Consider the following 19,362-nt stretch of genomic DNA (forward strand, 5'->3'; position numbering starts at 1 on the left):
AAATACTTCTAAGTATAATTGATGGAATTATGAAGGATTATTGGTGATTAAATAAGTGAAATTGTTAGCATGATTAAAGTCGTGACATAATTAGTGACATGATCTAAATAGCAAGGAAAAAATAGTTAATTGCATTGAAGCTATGTAAGTCCAAATTGAGGGGAATTCCTCATTTTCTCCATAAATTTCTTTCACTAGAATGCAAAAAGTGAGAGAGAATAGAAGTGAGGGAAGAGAGAATTGAAGAAGGGAGAATTGGAGAGAGGGGAAAGGCTTGGTGCAATTTTCAAATTCTTGTGCATGTGTGATTTTAGAGTAGATTCTTGGAGATAAAGGTGAAAAGTGTACTCAAGATAGTCAATCACGGGATCTTAAGTTGGATCGGACAACCTGTAAAAGATTGTAAAACTAGGATCGTAGAACAACACTTAAGATTTCACCGAAGGGCAAAATGGTAAATTCATATGGACAAAAACATGAAAATTATAATACATGAACAAGGTAACCTATAAATCTCAACATTCAACTAATTTAATTAATTTCATAGCCATCATTCCTTAATTTAATAAGCTCAAAAGATCAAGTTCAAAATAAGTAGCTCAAAATACATAAATATAACAAATAAGATCTTACGATCTTGACTACAAAAGCACCCCAAATCATAAGATCTTAGCACTAAAAGGAAAGTTCAAATCGTAAGATCTTACGACCCAAGTCTCGATCCTGATTATATTGGTAACACCCTAATTATTGACTCGACGTAAAATAAGAAAATTTAGTAATAAACTCAACCAATTAGAATATCACGCATGATCCACCGATCATAAAAACCAAAACAAAGTATTCTTTAGGAAATACACAGCGGAACAACAAATAAGTTTGGCATCAAAGTTTCATCAATCACATAATAACCAAAATTGGTTTAATAACTCTAAATAACATAAACACGTAATAATTAAAGAGAAGCATTATTAGCACACACTTAAGTTAAATGGAAGCATCCTTTTTAATCCTTTTTAATGTTGAAATTAAAAATGATGTTAATATTTATTTAACATTAAAAAATTCAAATAGATAATTGAAAATATGTAAAAAAATAATTAATAAAACTTATCAAAACAAAAAAAATTGTATTTTACTCCTATAATAGCAAATTTTGATTTACCCTCCTCCTCATAATGAAATAATAATATTTTTTTTTTTCAAAAATCATAATGAAAATGTATATATATAAGTTAGCACTTATGTGTAAGTTACCACTTATCAATCATTAATCTCAAACTAATTTTGAAAGAAGAAATGCAAGCAATTGTTGAAGAGTTAGCCACAATGGAGTCAAGATGTCTAAGGCTCGAAAGAAAGATTGGCTCATTAAGATTCTTTCTTAGGACTATGCATGAAGTTGTAGGACTTGATGAAGAGTGTTTTAGAAGAAAGACAGTGGAGTTTGAAGAATGCAAAAATGAGTTGAGGGTCCTTGAAGCAAGAAAAGAAGAACTAAAAAGAAGGTTGAAAGAAATAAGGTTAGCTATTTGTTGTTATACTTACTGATTTTGATTTCAAGATGTTAAAGTGTAGCATTCTGAGATATTTCATATATTTGTATTTTCAGGTTTGATTTGTAGATGAGTCTTGGAGTATTTGCATTAAAGAAATACATGAATCGATATGTAGATGATGAGTCTTGGAGTATTTGCATTAAAGAAATACATGAATCGATATGTAGATGATGAGTCTTGGAGTATTTGCATTAAAGAAATACATGAATCGATATGTAGATGATGAGTCTTGGAGTATTTGCATTAAAGAAATACATAATCAATGTTGAGTTACTTAGTTACAAGAATTTTGAAACTATGTAGAGTATTTTTGATTGTTTTTAACTTTGAGTTACACTGTTGATTGATCTGTATTTGGATTATATGTAATGGTGATTAATGAGATACTATTTTGTTTAAGTTTCACCTAAATCAATTATGGTGCATTTCGTGTGGGCCACATAATGAAATGAATTGAAGACGATGTGAAGTTTTATTTCACGTTTGATATAATGATCATAATTTGAAAATGAAACTTGACACGTGAGAGTCACACGTTCGAAATTCTCAACAGAATCTCGATGTTAGGGTTTTGCTTTCTCAAGTTTTCAACAGAATCTCGATGTTAGGGTTTTGCTTTTTCAATTCGAGAAACTAGTTAGCGTAAGGTCGTTCATTCACCTCGATCGTTTCCCTCAATGCTCGAGGATTCTGAAAGAGGCTTCGGTTCAGATTGCTTCCCAACAACATCGCAACTCACTCGGTAACGATTCGCTTCAAATTTGTTGTGTTTATCGACTGTGATTGTTTAATTTTTGCGTGAATTTTGTTTGACTGTTTGTTGTTTTGTAATGGCTCTGTATTGTTGTAAAATTATTTGTATTGTTTATGTTGAAATCGATTCCGAATGTTACACGCATTCGGCGTTGTTTGTTGGCTCTTAGTTGGTTGCGCGTTGGTGCAGGGTTATGTTTCCCGCGTTGCATTACTCGAGTTCACGCAAGTTGAGCGATATGCGCGTTAAATGTTGTATGATTTTGGGCAAGATTGCGATGAACACGTTTTGCATTTGCAATTTGCCGTTGATTTTTTGTTTGCGTGCGACCTTTCAATTCTGTTGTCGTCGCGTTTAACTTTGCAATGAGCGCGTTTTGCATTAGCAATTTGCTATTAATTTTTTGTTTACTTTTCGTTATGATGCACTATGTTGCGTTATGTGTTGCTCCTATTTCGGTTTGACTGCCATGATTGCACTTTGTGCTAGCAGGTTGCTGTTGATTTGTGTTGACGTGCAATATTTCAATTTCATTACGAGAACTCAATTCGTTACGTTACGAGAACTCAATTCGTTACGTTACGAGAACTCAATTAGTTACGTTACGAGAACTCAATGTGTCGCGCTTTCCGCTAGTAGGTTGTTGTTGATTTGTGTTGACGTGCAACATTTCGATTTCATTACGAGAACTCAATTCTTTAGACATTTGATTATTTTAATGGTATTAAGAGCCAGTTTGGTTCTGTTAGAATTTAGAATTAACTACAGCTTCACAAATTTTAAAAACAACAAACTCAATTTTTTTTCTTCTTCTGTAAACACCAAACTCACCATCTTGATTCTCATCCAGGAATTAATTATAGGATGATATATCTTGTGAAGTTCTTTTAACACTTCTATACTTTTGGACAAGTATTCAAAAATCATAAATTTTTGTATAATTTTTTTTTTCTATTATCAATCACGTATATAGGTTATCCCACTTTTGAGTAATTTTCTTTTCTTTTGAAGGACACAAAAAATAAGGATTTGTCAACATAAAATGGATGATTGTTTGGGAACCTCATCTTTAGAAGGCCATAACTATGATTCTTTCTACTGCTAATGATTCCAAATGGCAAACTAGATCTGCATGCTTTCTTGTACAGGTATTATGATCTCTTGTCTGGTTTGCTTTGGCATAACATACTTAAGTAATTGGAGTCTTTATATGTGTCTATCTTCGTGTGGTAATGTTTTATTTTTAAGTCAACTATTTTAAGTCCATGTTTTGAAGTATATGCAAATACTGCTTTACAAATAATTTTGTCATTATAATCATTTTCTCACTCAAAATTATCTAAATACTACCTGTTATGAAGGACAAGAAAATAAAGGTCTGTTCCTTTTTTAACAGGCACGCGTTCATTCTCTCAACTTCAAAGAAACAAGAATTTGGAGAACGGTTGAGAAGTTACTAGTAGACATCCAAGTTAGGCAAGCTCTCGCTAAAATAAAAACTCAAAATATGTTGTTTTTCTCCCTTTCTATATTTTGGAATTTGGATAATTTAGGATGTGATACCTGTACAATATAGAAAATCCTAAGCTTGTTGAAATTATTTCATCTGAATCGTCCTACTTGTCTAATAGTCTGATTCTTCTTTTCACTTTTAAGAACTGGGTTGTGAATGTGGAAATATCTACACCAAATGCAAGCTTGTTTGACTTACATGTTGAGAAAGTGTGTTCACTTGGAATATTTTAGCGACACCATATTCTGACATTTGCTTTGTTTTTTCCCTCGCGATTTCATCTATTGTTGGTGGTTTCTATTTACATTTAATCTGATGTGATTCTTTTTTACAACAAGAATCTGGTTCGATTCTGATTACCACATTTAAATCATCTAATTCTGGAGGACTTAATCTTTTGTCTAGGTCTGAGAACATGCTGCAGCAGTTTTAACAGGATTAATGAAGGGTGGAGGTGAAGATCTGGCTAAAGATTTCCGCGATGCGATCGAGCTTATGTTGAGGCAACTATTGTACAAAAGAGAATAAACTCAAGGTAAATTGTTTCAATGTAAATTTTACTAATTCCTACAAAAGAAAATCATGTATCTTGAAATGGTGAATCCCTATGATGTGCTGCAATTTTCGTAAGCAAATGAGTTACTTTTGTCATGTAATTCATTTAATGGTTTTTTTAAGTTTGTGATTTTTGATGTTATCTACATATGACGACATTGGTTTTAATATTCTTTTAGTCTTTATGAATTATGTTTTTTAATGTGAGGTTGACCTTTGACGAATTGCAGTGCTGACTAAATAGAGCGAGCTTGGCAGATCGTGGATCAGATTCCTGGGAGAGCAACTGGTGCCTATAGTCATAGTCTTATGGGGTTGTCTAATTTGGTTTATTTGATTATCATCCCTTCACTGGACACTGGATGAGCCTTGAAATTGTTCTTTTTTCCACATCAGGGTTTGCACGATATAATAGCTGTTAGAATTGGAGAGGGTGGTGGTTTTTTTTGCTATTGCCAATGACATTTTCTTGACAGAAGGTGCAAGCCTAGCAGTACGTATCTACTTTGCTTTTGATAATTGTTTGCTTTTTGTTTTGTTAAGATTTAAAATCTATCACAACCTTTACCAGTAGTGCACTAGAGAAAAAGGGAAATTAAAAAAATAGATAAAACTCACACAACCACATATATGATTAAATGAAATTATCGTAATGTACAAGGCATGTTGCATAGATTAAACAATTGTTGTAACGTACAAGGCATGTTGCATTAAGCCAAATAATAATATAGACACAGAATATCTAAAGTCTTTGTTTTCTTTTCCTATTGTGTTGATAAGGTAACAATCGATGGAAAGTGCTTATGTTTGCATGCTTTCCAAGCTTTCCATCTGCAAGTTTTCTTTCCTTCAACATTCTTGCATACGAAACATATGCACTAAGTCTCTCAAGAATACACTTTGCTTCACTATTAGGAAATTTTGATAACTGGTAGTACGTTGACCATGGTGCTGCTGAATCGACCAGCCTGTTTCAAATTACAATTTTACATTATCATACGAAATTTATGAAGATTTGAACAAAACAATAATATACAAATAGAGAAAGTCTTACCAATCACCACGTATTGTTGTTACTATAGGAATAAAATTATAATCAGTAGCGGCAAATTCATTAAAAATGATCCATTCAGGCTTGTGGTCATCCAAGCAATTGGATGATGGATGAAAATTCACCACCTACAAATAAAATATATAAAATATTTTAAAATACAAAAACAAAAGGTGGAAGATGATATATAGAGAATAAATATTATCTTTACATACCTTATTGCCTTCTAATGTGATGTAGTTTCCAGTAGTATCTAAATGTGCTACGTGCAAGAAATATCCAGCAAGAATAGACTTTCTTATGTTGTTGATACTGATGTTAATGTCAGTACTACATAAATTCAGATCGAATGTAGCCATCATGATACGCGTCAAGTTTTGTCTTATATTATCTGCTTCTTTTAGTGCCCAATAATTAATGAAATTATCATTACACCAAGTGAGATCCTCTTCTGAAAAAACATATAGCACACGTTTTAGATTAGTACTATTATAGTTATTAATTAATTAATGAAGGAAAAAACTAGAAATATGCTCTTACTATTTTGTTTGTATGCGCGGTAGATGTTCAAGAGTGTGAGATGATCTCCATGAGTGCTGTGAAACTTAGCTTTTACTTCTTTTTGTTCCTCTCTAGATCCCACAAAGCAATTGGGTACTATACAAAGAAATAGATTATCAGTTAGGATGGTTACAGATAAATTTCTTTTAGAGCTAGTGGAAATAGAAACAGATTGTTACAATGGAAATGGTCACCACAAACAAGTAGCATACCTGATAGCATGGAAGAAATTGATAATATCTCTTCTGAACAGTTGAATTCAGGACTAACAAGTAGCATTTTTGACATTTGAGGTTCCAAGGGAAACACACTCATAATCTCACCAATATATGTTATCTTGCAATTTTTATCATCAAATGCACCCAAGAACTTCAATGTTACAAAGGCGCGCACTAGAGACTCCATATCAGGAGAGTCAACATAACCAAAAAACAAAAAATCATCTATACCAAATTTCAGGAAAGAGAGAATCATGTTGGTAAGGTTTGATCTCAAAATTTCAGGACATGTCTCTTGATCAAGATTGTTGTAACTTTCTTCTGTATAAAGTCGAAAACATTTCCCCCTTATAGTTCTACCAGCATGCTCTGATCTCATATCCGCACTTGCTTTTGATATTGCTGACATTACAAGTGCAGAGTCCATATATAGTTTAGGGTCAAAAACCTTTTTCTTAACAAATCCCGAGTCAACAACGTAGGAAATACCATCAATTGTTAAGGAAGATTCTACTATGTCTGTTGTTACCACAATCTTTCTTCCACAAGTTTCCTCATAAATCTTGTGTTGCATTGTTGCAGGTAGACAAGAATATAGAGGAATCAGTTTCATAGGGCCGACAAGATCTCCTAGTTTAGAAATTTCTCTTGATATTTTGTGGCATGCATCTTCAACTTCTTCCTCTTCACTCAAAAACACAAGTACGTCTCCATGAGGTTCATGTCTATGTATATTCACCACAGTCTTAATAACAGAAGCCAAGTTATTATTCCTGTCAAGTTCATTATGGCTACTATAGACAATTTCCACAGGATTTAACCTTTTAGGAACTTTCATAATATGAATACTAGGATAAAATTCTTGAAAAAAGCTCTTAAACTTTTCAGATTCAAGACCTGTACTCATAAGTACCAACTTCAGGTCGGGTCTTTTTGTAAGCAGTGGTGATAAATATCCAAGTAGCAAATCTGTAGCCAAAGTTCTTTCTTGTATGTCGTCAATAATTATAACTTTGTAACGTTGCAAAAGTGGATCTGTCATTGCTTCTTTCAAAAGCATTTCATCTTGTACATACTTCAAAACTGTCCTCGAGCTTGTGCGATTTTCAAATTTGACTTTGTAACCTACCTCTTCCCCAATAGTGACACCCATCTCTTCCGCCACACGGTGTGAAGCAGACAATACAGAAACTTTCTGAGGCTGAGTACACGCAATCGCCATCTCTGAACTTGTCACCATGTCGTCCAAAATAAATTGAGGAATCTGTCACCAAAAAATAATTTAAAATGCAGTTATATATATGGAGCACATTTGAATTTTATATGAGTAATAGTAACATGAACACCAAGAAGAAGAAAAATACCTGTGTGGATTTACCACTACCAGTTTGAGCAACAAGAGCCAAAGCTTGGTTGGCCCTAAAAGCATTCAAAAACTCATCTCTGTATTGCCAAATTGCGAGCATCTTTCTCTTTTCCAAAATATTAATGCATTTCTCTGAATAAGGTTTTCGAGTCCATCTGTTAATGTTAGCACCATTCAAATTTGCCATGACAATAAAACTCAAGAACTTCCTAACTTTGCTAATATGGTAGGAGACTTTTGCAAAACAAACTTAAGATGTTAATAATGATAATAACAAATCACTACTTTATTTATATAGATTTATAGATAACAGATAGCTAAATATATGGAAATTAACCTAACCAACCTAGATTTTATTTTTAAAATAAAAATTTTATTCTAAATCTCTTCGGAAATTAAGGTAACAAATCACTAGAAAATTATTCTAAATCTCTTCGGAGTTTGAAGAGCATACAAAATTTTAGCATGTCTTGTTATTTTAAATTTAAATTTGATTTTAAAGTGCAACAAGTAGATAGATTGGATAAAAGTTTTCATATGCCTTACTTAAAAGTTGAATTTGTTACTAATAATTTTTTTTTAAATACAAAGAATTTGTTACTAATATTTAAAACAAATTGGTACGACTTACATTTAATTTAACTTAGGAAGGACTGAAGAATAAATACAAAATGTTTGATGACTTTTTTAACATTGATACAAAACAGTAAAAATAATTATTAATATGTGAAAAATATAATAAGTTGTATTTTTATAATTGTTTGTACATGATTGATTATCTTTATAAAAAAAAAAAGTAGTGATAATGTTATCACTTTTATTATGAGATTAAAAATTATTTTCATTTTTATAGGAATGAAATTAGTTTTTATAATTTTTTAATTGAATTAATTAAAGATTGATTAATTTTATATTTTGAGGAATTGAATAAATTATTTGAAAATTGATTAATTTAATTTTTTTTATTGAAATAAGTATACATATTAGAAAATGAAATGAAATTTTAATAGTTTGAATTTTGATGTAAGTTGAATACATTAATTATACATGTATGGAATTTATAATAATGTGTCTCGCTATAATATGAATGTATAATTTGTATAAGTATGTAAAATTCTATATAGAATTGAAAAGCAAAGGAAATATGATATAAATGACTTTTTGTTAGAAGAATAAAAGGAGATAACTCATTGAATATGAAAATATAAATGTTTTAATTAAAAGATTTTTATAAATGATATGTTACACATTTTTCTCAAACAAATAATTAATAGCAATTTTAAAAGGTTTGTTTTGAAGTGCGTGGTCTAGTGGAGAAAATTTAGGTTTTGAAGGTATGTTCCTTTCAAAATTTCAAGTTTCAAATTTTGATAAATCCAAATTGCTTATTAAAAAAAAAATGTTTGTTTTGAAAAGTACCACGTCAGAATTTCAATGATGTGGCATGGAAGAGAATAAGTTGGTAAGAAAATAGTTTGATGTTCAATTTTAATATATTATAATAATTTTTTTTGTGTTGATTTTAAGAAAAATAAATTTTCAATTTTAGTGTTTTGATTCATAAATAATTTTGTATTTGTAAGGAATTTAACTTGACATTTTAAAATGAGTTTAGAGAGGTGGCACATAAGATAATAAGATGATGTGGCACACAAAGTTAGTATGTGTCGTGATATAATCTGCCACTTCAAATTTAATATATTATATAAATATAAATATAGATTTATCGTTATAAAAAAATAAGAGATTCCAATAAGTTTATTCGAAAATGATAAAAATATAGATAACAAAGATTATTATAAAATATAAATATCAAATATAGAAAAATACTAAATTACCCCTTATTAATATATATAATAATAATATGATCTAATTTCACTCCTCAAATTCATGATGCATTAACAAAAAGCATTGAGAGTCTGTCAATCAAGAAACGAAAAATATAATATAATGTGTCTTCGCAAACAAATCAACAATCTGCAAAGTGGAGGACACGAATAGTAGAATAATTGTTATATGCTGAAGATGATAGTGAGTGAAGTGACAATCAATCTTAATGTGCTTGGTATGCTCATAAAATACTGAATTGTGAGCAATTTGAATTACATTTTTGTTATCACAATACACTAGTCAGAGATCCGTGTTGTCGTCCGGGTGCATTATCTGTGGTGTACTATTTTTTAAACGATACGAAAAAATATGAAGTAAAGAAGTTTGACCGAACTGCATATATAAAATAAAAATTAACCATTTAAATTTTTTTTTTACTAATAAGATATTAGTAGTATGAAAATTATGTTCTAAGTTAAAATAATGATCCACCAAAAAGGTTTAAGATAGGTCAAGAACACAATAGCAAAACAGGGTCAAGTATTGAATTAAATAATTAACGGTCCAACAACAATAGAGGATAACATGGTTCATTATATAATTCAACATTGAGAATTTCTTTTTACACCCATACACCTTATTAGGGACTCGTGGTGAAAATCCCAAAATACTCTTATTTTACAGATATGCATCTTCGAATGCACATTTTTTTAAAAAAAAAAAAAAGTGATTTCGGATATGCATATCTGAAGACACGCTTTTTTTTTATAAAAAAAATGTTTTCGGATATATATATCCGAAATAACCTTTTTTAAAAAAAATGGTTGTCTTCGGAGATGCATTTGGAAAACTGTTGCATTTTTTACAAAACCCAAACAAACACCCATTCACTTTCATTCTCTTCAAAATAAACTTTTTTCACACAAATTCATTTGTGCCAACTTCTACACGAAGTATTCTTGCTCTACAACTGCTTCCAGGCATTGATAAGCATTCAAAGCCTCATTCAACATCAACTTAAAGTTTCAACAAATTGTAAGTTTCCATAACTTTGAACTCTAACTTGGAAATGTTATTAGGGTTGTAAGAAATTAGAAAATGTTGTAGGGTGTAGTTATTGTAGGTCAATGATAGTGTTTAAGATATAAAAATTAGATTTTGATTGAGTTAGGGAAATAAATGGTGGTCTGCCAAAAATGGTTGTTCGCATGTGTTTTCAGAAATGCATTTTCAAAATCACCTCTGACCAGTTTCGAAGATGCACTTCTGAAATATGGTCCGAACTATTTTTTCTTTTTTAAATTTGATTCAAGTCTTACCGGTTGCATTTTTTTAGGAAAATGAAAGGCAACCAGACACCGACCGCTCGACTTAGACATGTAGGGAGACACAGACAGCCTCAGCTCGGTGCGAGAGAGTTGCACAAGAAGCAGTAACTCGGGAACGGGGTCGAGTCCGAGTACCAGTCCAAATGGATGACGCGCCTGCAGGATCTTCATCTTCATCGAGGAATCGGTTGTCTCGGACGTTTTCCTCTTGTGAGGAGGACGTATGTGAGGATTGGGAGGAGGTGAGACTTGAGGAGGAGGAGGAGGTACCCGATGTTGACCCTGAGTCCGACGAGGATGATGCGGAGGAGGAGGGCTATCCGAGAGGGCCTTCAGACACATTTGTGTTCATTCACTATCATGTTCATGCCTGTCGCGGGGAAAAATCGTTGTCTTTTTTTTTGGGATGAGACACCTGATGCCTTCTTTGGGCTCGAGGGCTCAAAAAATGATTTTTCTTTTGTACGGACCAAACTTTTTATTGTTTCCAAAAGAGGAAAAGGAAAAAAGTTGCAATAACCTTAAAAGTGGGGGAGAGATCTTGGGTAAGAGGGTTGGTTATACGAAGGGAAGGTATTAGCACCCAACGTATCTATAGTACTCTATAGGTTTCTTTGTTTTATTTATTCCATTCTTGTGGAGGTTCTTGTGAAATAGGTGGGACCTAAGGTGTTTGTTTGATTATGCTCGCAAAGATCATCGCGATCCTCTGCATACATATCCCCTAGAGGGAATCAGAGCATCTGTAGCTCGGGGTCTACGGGTGCTAAGGTTTAAATGGTTTTTTTTTGTTTTGTTTTGCTCGCCAAGGATCGACCTTGTGCCTACGTATTCTCAAAGGGATGTTGAGAAAGTCAGAGCAATCGTAGTTCCCACTTATGCTAGTGGAAGCAAAGGAAAATAGACAAATGTCGTCTAAATGCTAGATGTATCTAATCTATATCATCACATACATCTGTTTGTTTTTGTTTGAAAATCTTTTCATTATAAGCCCGGGGCCATGCCACTTAGGGTGCTTAGAATGATAAAGATGTTTTTGTTTAACCAGCCTTGTGGCAAAAGTTTCAATGAAGTCAGCCTTGTGACAAAAACTTTGATTAATCAGCCAGCCTTGTGGCAAAAGTTTCAATGAAGTCAGCCTTGTGACAAAAACTTTGATTAATCAGCCAGCCTTGTGGCAAAAGTTTCAATGAAGTCAGCCTTGTGACAAAAACTTTGATTAATCATCCAGTACGGTGGTAAAACAGTTTGATTGATTAGCCAGCCTTGTGGCAAAAAGAAATTTGATTGATTAGCCAGCCTTGTGGCAAAAAAGTTTGATTGATTGATTGTTTGTGATGATATATAAGAGATACTCCTAGTATAGAGATGAAAAATGTCTAATCTCCTAGGGTATTTTGATTTGGATATTGGGGATGCTTATAAGAAGCCCGTGGGTCCTTGTACGAAGCCCAAGAGGAGGCTATCCGAGGGTCCTTGCATTGTAAGCCCAAGAGGAGGCTATGGGAGGGACAATCCAGGGTCCTTGCATTGTAAGCCCAAGAGGAGGCTATGGGAGGGTCACTCGTTTGTACAAAGCCCAAGGGGAGGCATGGTATAGTTGGTTTGAGCTCTTAGAGCGATTTCACCGGGAAACCATACTCTATGTCCTAACCTAAACTAGTGGAGATTCTTTGCACGAAGCCCAATAGGAGGCTATGGGGAACCTAGTGTTGTACTAAGTTGAACAAGCACACATATCACATATATGAACAAACATGAACAAGTATTAACAAACATGAACAGGTATGAACAATTATATATATATATATGACAAAGTGTGTGTATATAATGGAGTTTATGAAGGAAATATACCTGTAAGCATGATCCATTTGTATACACGGGGGCTCGGGACTTACACTCGGGGAGAGGTCCGCTTGAGTTTATTCACAGCTATGTAAACAGGTATTTACAAAAAGGGCTTGGGACTTATACCTACATGGAGGCCCATGGTATATTTTTGGGAAGATTTAAAGTAAACCTTCATTTTTGGTTTGTTATTCAAAGTTAAAAAACACATTGATTGAGATATGTACAAAAGGCGCACAATGAAATACCTAATTTCATGTACATGAATGGGTATGTACAAAAGGGCTTGGGACTTATACCTACGTGGAGGCCCGTGTTTTATTTACAAAACATGGTTGATTGTTTTTATTTACAGACGCGAGGTTTCGCTTTTGTAAAACTGTTTGAAAGTTTGTTTTGAAAGTTTATTCTGTTTGAAGAAAAACTGTACAAAAAAGAAAAAGGAGTGAGACTTACACTCTCTAATATTCGAGAGGCCCCTGTTTTATTTTCATAAAACAGGGTGGATGGTTTTGAAAAAGAGTTGAAAGATTTGGCGTTAAAAACTGTGAAGGTTTTGGAAAAAGTTTTCTGTACAAAGAAAGACGAAAGGGACTTATACTCTCTAATATTCGAGAGTCCCCACATCGTTTTGAAAATCAATTGATCAATTAAAAAGATTTAATCAATAGTTTCAAAAAGAAATGGTTTATTGTTTTTGAAAAGAATCGCGATCGCTCGTTTTAAAACGATTTGAATTTTGAAAGAAGTCAAATTAATCAAGATAAACAAAAAGATTGTCTTCAATTAACATTTAGATGATTAGGGTTTGCTTCAAAAAGTATTTACAAATGATTAACTTTGAAAATCAAATGAAAAATAATATTTAAAAGTATTAAAATTACTTAAAAGCAAGTCATTTTAAAACTATTAAAAAATGTATCAAATAAATATTTTTTGATGATTTTTTTTGATATTCTCAAAATATATATATTAAGTGAGAGGTATGCAAAAAATGAATAAAAAATGAGTTAATTTGGTTAGTTAAATAATTAATTGAAGTTTGTTAAAAAAAGAAAGAAAAATAGTTGTAAAAAAATGGTTTTGGTCCCTAGAGGTGTTGAACCCACGACCTCACGCTCACCACTCAAAAACATGACCAACTGGACCACGCGCGTGGTCTGTTTAGTATTTGCAACGAATCAATTATATTTTTGAATCAATTTCTAAGTTCAGTTTCAAAATCTGGCGCCAAGAACACATACCCAATTCAAATTTGAAAATTCTGAAAACTGAATTGTTTGGATCGAGTGAATAGCCTATCTTGCTCGATTTTTCACCAGGAACATGATGGTATCATTTAATTGCATTTATTTTATCTCTAAGGCTATCAATTTTCTGATGAACACGAAGAACCCTAATTTTGAGTTTCAATCTGAAATCGTGTGTGTGCATGATAAGTTGCAATTGATTGAGGGTTAATGATCCATACATATGCAGAAACAAGATGGCATGGCAGTTTTTCATTTATGATGCATGTATGATAGAGTTTGAAGTTCATGAGCACTTACCTCAAAAACGGCCAAACTGGAAATTGAAATCGTGCCTGGAGGTGTTACAGATGCTTTGTATCAACCTGGATAGCTTCAATGGACCTTATGTGATGTGTTTGAATGCCTGGAATGAACTGGAAACCTCTTGATCACCTTGTGGTACCCGAACTGCAGTTTAGCTCAAGTGAGGATCAAGCTAGTTGATTTTGATGTTTCAGATCATGTATGATGGTTGGAACAGTTCATGTGAAGTATATGGAGTGTGTTTAGATGATTAACTTGGACAGATATGGCCTGGTATGAGAATTGATATGTTAAGGCTCATTTTATGCAAATATGGTGGTTGAAGAGTGATTCTGAGATTTAGGGTGATTTAGGGTGTATGGATGGATCAAACACATCCCATATGATGTTTGTGGTTTGTGGGAAGCATCACTTTGGTCAGAACTTGCAAGAGATGGAGGTTGAGTTTTCTACCTCACTTTGAAACACATGACTTGTAATTCAAGAAAGAAGAGAGAAAACCTATAATTGTGAGGTTTTGGTGTGATTTGCAATGAAGTTTGGACCTCTATTTATAGGCCAAGGTTTCTGAATACAAAGCTTTGCAAGTTGATCAAGAATTGGTGATTTGGCATTTGAAGATAAAATGAAATCTTTACATTTAATGCACATGGTTAAAAGTTACTAAACCATGGTTAAATCCCAAGCTTCCTATCCTCTTCCATTCTGATCTCATATCAGAAAATATCTCTTCAATTATTGCCTCTTTGCATCATTGCTTGGATTATAGGTCATGTAGTCTTGAAACTTAGTGAAAAATGGTGAAAATTCAAGTGAAAATGATCACTAAATGCATAATTCAAAACCATACCTACACTCCATATTTTTTCATGCTCTTTGACATTTTGGAAAGCTCATATTACACACTTCAAAAGCCTAGTTGAAAGTTTCTTCAAGTCTCTTAAGGAAATGGGTGAAAAAGTTCCATGAACTTTGAAGAAAATGAAGTTTTAAGTGAAGTTTTCAAAAAGTACCAACTTTGAAGCTCCATATCTCTTAAATGGTTGATCTTATGGAAAAAATTTATATGTGTCAAAGTTGTTTATTGGATCAAAATCTACAACTTTCATGTTGGAAGTTTTTTTCAGTTTGTAGGTGAAATTTTGAGTTATTCCCCTCCAAAGTTTGGAAAAAACCATGAAAAACACTTAGAAAAATTTTCTAAGTATGAAAGTCAAACTTTTGACTTTTTGATTCTTGATTGATTTTCTTGATTTTTCTTGATCAAATGACTTCATACTTCATATATTGATGATTTTCAACTTCAAAAGTCATGGTTGACCAAAATTCCCCAAAAGTCAATGGTGATCTTGTACAGTTGACTTTTTCAGACGAATCGCGTTTCTGGAGATTTCAAATGAAACAGGCTATCCTCACCATATGAATGGTATGAATGGATCATATTGAGGCTTTAGAGGATATTGAGCCATGGTTTGAGTTGTGGCACCATGTCCTGATTAAAAAGTCAGTTGTTCAGTGAATTAGGTCAAAAACCCTAATTGTCGACCAGATGAAATTGATGACTGTAGGTCTTGAATTGAGATGTAATTTCCATTGTATGTTGTCATAGGGATTATTTGAGGATGATTGAAACCTTTGATTGACTTCCTGGGGATTTTTAGGGTTTCCCAAATGTGATCCCTGATTTCAGTCCCTGATAGTTCAAAACCCTGATCTGAGGATTTGTCTGATCAATCTTTGTATAGGAGATGTTATGAGCCAATGGATTAGGTCAAAATGATGCACTTGAGGTCTTGAGGTCATGTCCCAAGTCATTAGGTCAAATCCTGAGCAAAAGTCAGGAGTATGCTGTCTTCAGTCAAAACCCTAATTCAGTCGATTCAAAGCTGTTGAGTTTGTTGAAGTGAATCTCTGAGGACCAAATGTTGATTGTTGATGAAGATAGTTCTTTTGAGATGAAGGGAGAACAAAACCCTAATTGATTGTTACTTGTACTGATGAGTGGTTTCTTGATTAAACCCTGCTGAGTCACAAGTAGCAAACACAAGCTATGCAATTTGTTAGAGATGCAAATGATGCATATGCAAATGATATGAGGTGGTATCTTAGGTCAAAAATTGGGGTATGACAATGCCGCTCGACGAGTTTGGGAGGGCGGAGTTATTTTTTTATTGCACTTTCTAATTTAGCCATTTTTTATTTATATTTTATTGTAATTTCTTCAAACGGTTTAACTAACATTGTTTTTTGTTTTTGTTGTGACAGGAACGGACGACCGTAACATTCGTGAACCATGTGCGGAAAATATTTGATCTGTTTAAACCATATGCTCAGTGGCTTAGTGACGTTGTATCTAGGAGCGAGCTTGGCGGGTTATGTCACGCAAGAGTCCATGCGGCTTACAGGATGGAACTGTGCATTGTCTACCCTATGTTTACTAGAATTCGGCTAACATATTAAACAATAGGAGATGACAAGGACCAAACTATAAATCACACTATCATAAAGGTAACTCAATTGACCAATCCTAACACAAACAAATAGAGTAACTCAAATGACTTACCTTGCTAGAAAGCAATAATGGAGGCAACTGGATGACAGAAACATTAACTGGACTATATGGATCAAGAAGCAAATATGTATCCCTAGGAAATTACTATTCAAGATATTACAAATTATTTTTACCACTAAGATCACCACCTGCAGGAGGTACCAAAAAGTAATCAGATGACTCAGGTTCAATGAAAATAATTGCAACACAAAGAATGAGTCACTTCAAATGACCTTTTGCAGTACTTTATATGCTTGACATAACAATTTCACATATTTCAGTACCTTGTATGCTTGCATTAAGATAAAAATTAAACAAAGTTGACATATTGCAATACATTATATGCTTGACATATCAAGTTCAATTTAATAATTATCTTTTCCATTACAAAGTCCTATAGGTTTTTAATAATTCTTAATAAACACAGGACTCCAAAATTGGGCCTAAGTTCTAATTAAGATCTAACATGGGATGGTTGTCACTTAATAAACACAGGACTCCAAAATTTGGATGACTATAGCATGTTCCCGTAATCTATAAGTAGATATAGTATGAAATATTTTCTCTGAAACCAAAAAAAAATCCTCTTGGAATAGACATGGAGTATCAATAGTTTGGAAATAAAAGGAACAAAACCTAAATCCAAAAATTAAAACAAACATAATCGGCAAAGGATTTCATGGGCATTAAAATGAATAAACCCTAAATCCCCAAATTGAAAAAAAAAATCTTCAGAAAAATTCAAATCATAAAAACGCGAGAAAACATACCTTCAATGTGTTTCTTTGTACGTGAGATGTGCGAGAATAATGATTTCGCGATTCGAAAGATCAAGAAAGTTTAGCAATTTTAGGAAAAATGTAATGTGGTTTCAGTTTGGATAGAAAAAATACTAAGGTTTACGGTTCTAAAAGAAAATGAAAGGGCGGTAAAAATTGGGAATCATAGCCGCGTGAATTGAAAATTTGGTGTATAGGAACATGACGGCTGGTGGAGAACTGTCGTGAAATTTGAGCGAAGTCGGTTCTTGCAACTGTCTTGGGATATGAATTATGACTTATGCCTTTCACCAAAAGGGATTTTTATATATTTTACCTCCACTTAACAAACAAACAAGCGACAGTTGACTTTAACAGTCGCGAAAACCATCATAGATGAGAAATTAGGACAATTTAAGGGTAAGTGTCGCAACTTATGTGTCGTAAATCTTATTTTTTCTTGTAGTGCTGTTGTTGTTTTGGAAAAAATGACTCACTCAGATCAGACCATATTTCAGATATGCATCTCCGAAACAACTTCTTGGTGAATTCGGATATGAATATCCAAAATCATTGAAAAGCTGATTATGGGTGATTTCGGAGATGCATATCTAAAATCTTTAAAATTAGGATATAGATGCCTTTGGAGATGCATTTTCGAAGGCGTATTTTGGGATTTTCAAGAGTGTTTTTCATCCTATATGGGTGTACAAAGAAATTCTCTTCAACATTATAGCAATAGATGGTCTAGGTTAGCATAAAAATAAATTAGAAGAAAGGGATATGGGTCAACTATAGATTAAAGAGTAACTAAAATTGAGAAAAATCATTAAAGATATAGTCACATATGAACATTCCAGAAAGACATCAGAATCTACTTTGTTCATTCAGAAAAGAAATCATCTACCAGTAGTGAAAAGATTTTATTCAATTGTGCACTTCTTTCTCAAATTGTTTCTAACAGAGAAGATACTCGTGCGTCTGCACGAATAAATTTATTTGATATGATATAAAATTATTTAAATACACATGTAAATTTGAAATAAGTTATTTAATTGTAAAATGGGACAAAACGAAACGTGTGAGATTGAATAAAAAAAGAGAATTTATTTGATATAGTAGCTATAATTTTTTGATATACCTGTATAAAAATCATTATAAATGAGAATTTATAATGAAAATTTATAATAGCAATATGGCTAGACAGTATAATTTATACTTGATAAATGATAATGATCCAAAATATGAACAAATAGATAAAAGAAAATATGCATGTGTTTCAACCAATGTATTTCATCTATATTTGAAATTGAAAATGTACTTCATGGTTCATGTTACAGCCTACTATAATTACTCAAATATCACAATAATGTTTTTTTTTTCTGACAGAAAAATGTCACAATAATGTTGTACGACAATAATATTGTACTTATTCGTGGCACCGTCCAAACCCACTCAAAATCCTTGTATTCGATAGCACATTCAATGTTTTTAATAAACTCGGAATTCTCAAGTATACCAAGGACACTAAATTTTCATTTATCTTGATACATTACATCATTAAATTCTGGTATTTTATTTCCAAGAGGACTTTTGGAATTTTCATGATGCTCGATGAAATGTTGATAAAGAAAAACATCACCTGACACGTTCATATAGATATTTCATTTAAGATACATGAGATAAAGAAAATAAGCAATATCTTGGATATTAACTTTATCTACAGAGTTAAATGTTAAATTACTTGTAATTTTTCACACTACTCATAATGAATATTATGGACTTTTAACCTTGAAATTCCAGCCACAATGCTTGTTTCAAAAAAAGATTGAATGTTTAACTTCAATATAGATTTAGCAAGGAAAATAATGCTTCCCTTTCCATATGGTTCCTGTAACGAAAAACAAAACTTTC

The 19,362-nt window shown here is 32.6% G+C and overlaps 1 long non-coding RNA gene and 1 pseudogene across 1 annotated transcript; one reads left to right on the forward strand and one right to left on the reverse strand.

Moving 5' to 3' along the window:
* The first annotated feature begins 2,068 nt into the window (after positions 1-2,068).
* LOC131648776 (uncharacterized) lies at positions 2,069-5,143 on the forward strand. The gene is made up of 4 exons (XR_009298171.1): positions 2,069-2,301; positions 3,325-3,461; positions 4,232-4,361; positions 4,612-5,143. It is a non-coding gene; the product is annotated as an uncharacterized LOC131648776 (long non-coding RNA).
* Positions 5,144-5,292: 149 nt separating this feature from the next.
* On the reverse strand, positions 5,293-7,764 carry LOC131648463 (probable pre-mRNA-splicing factor ATP-dependent RNA helicase DEAH3; annotated as a pseudogene).
* Between the last annotated feature and the right edge of the window lie 11,598 nt (positions 7,765-19,362).

Source organism: Vicia villosa, linkage group LG2, assembly GCF_029867415.1.
Source record: "Vicia villosa cultivar HV-30 ecotype Madison, WI linkage group LG2, Vvil1.0, whole genome shotgun sequence".
Taxonomy (NCBI): domain Eukaryota; kingdom Viridiplantae; phylum Streptophyta; class Magnoliopsida; order Fabales; family Fabaceae; genus Vicia; species Vicia villosa.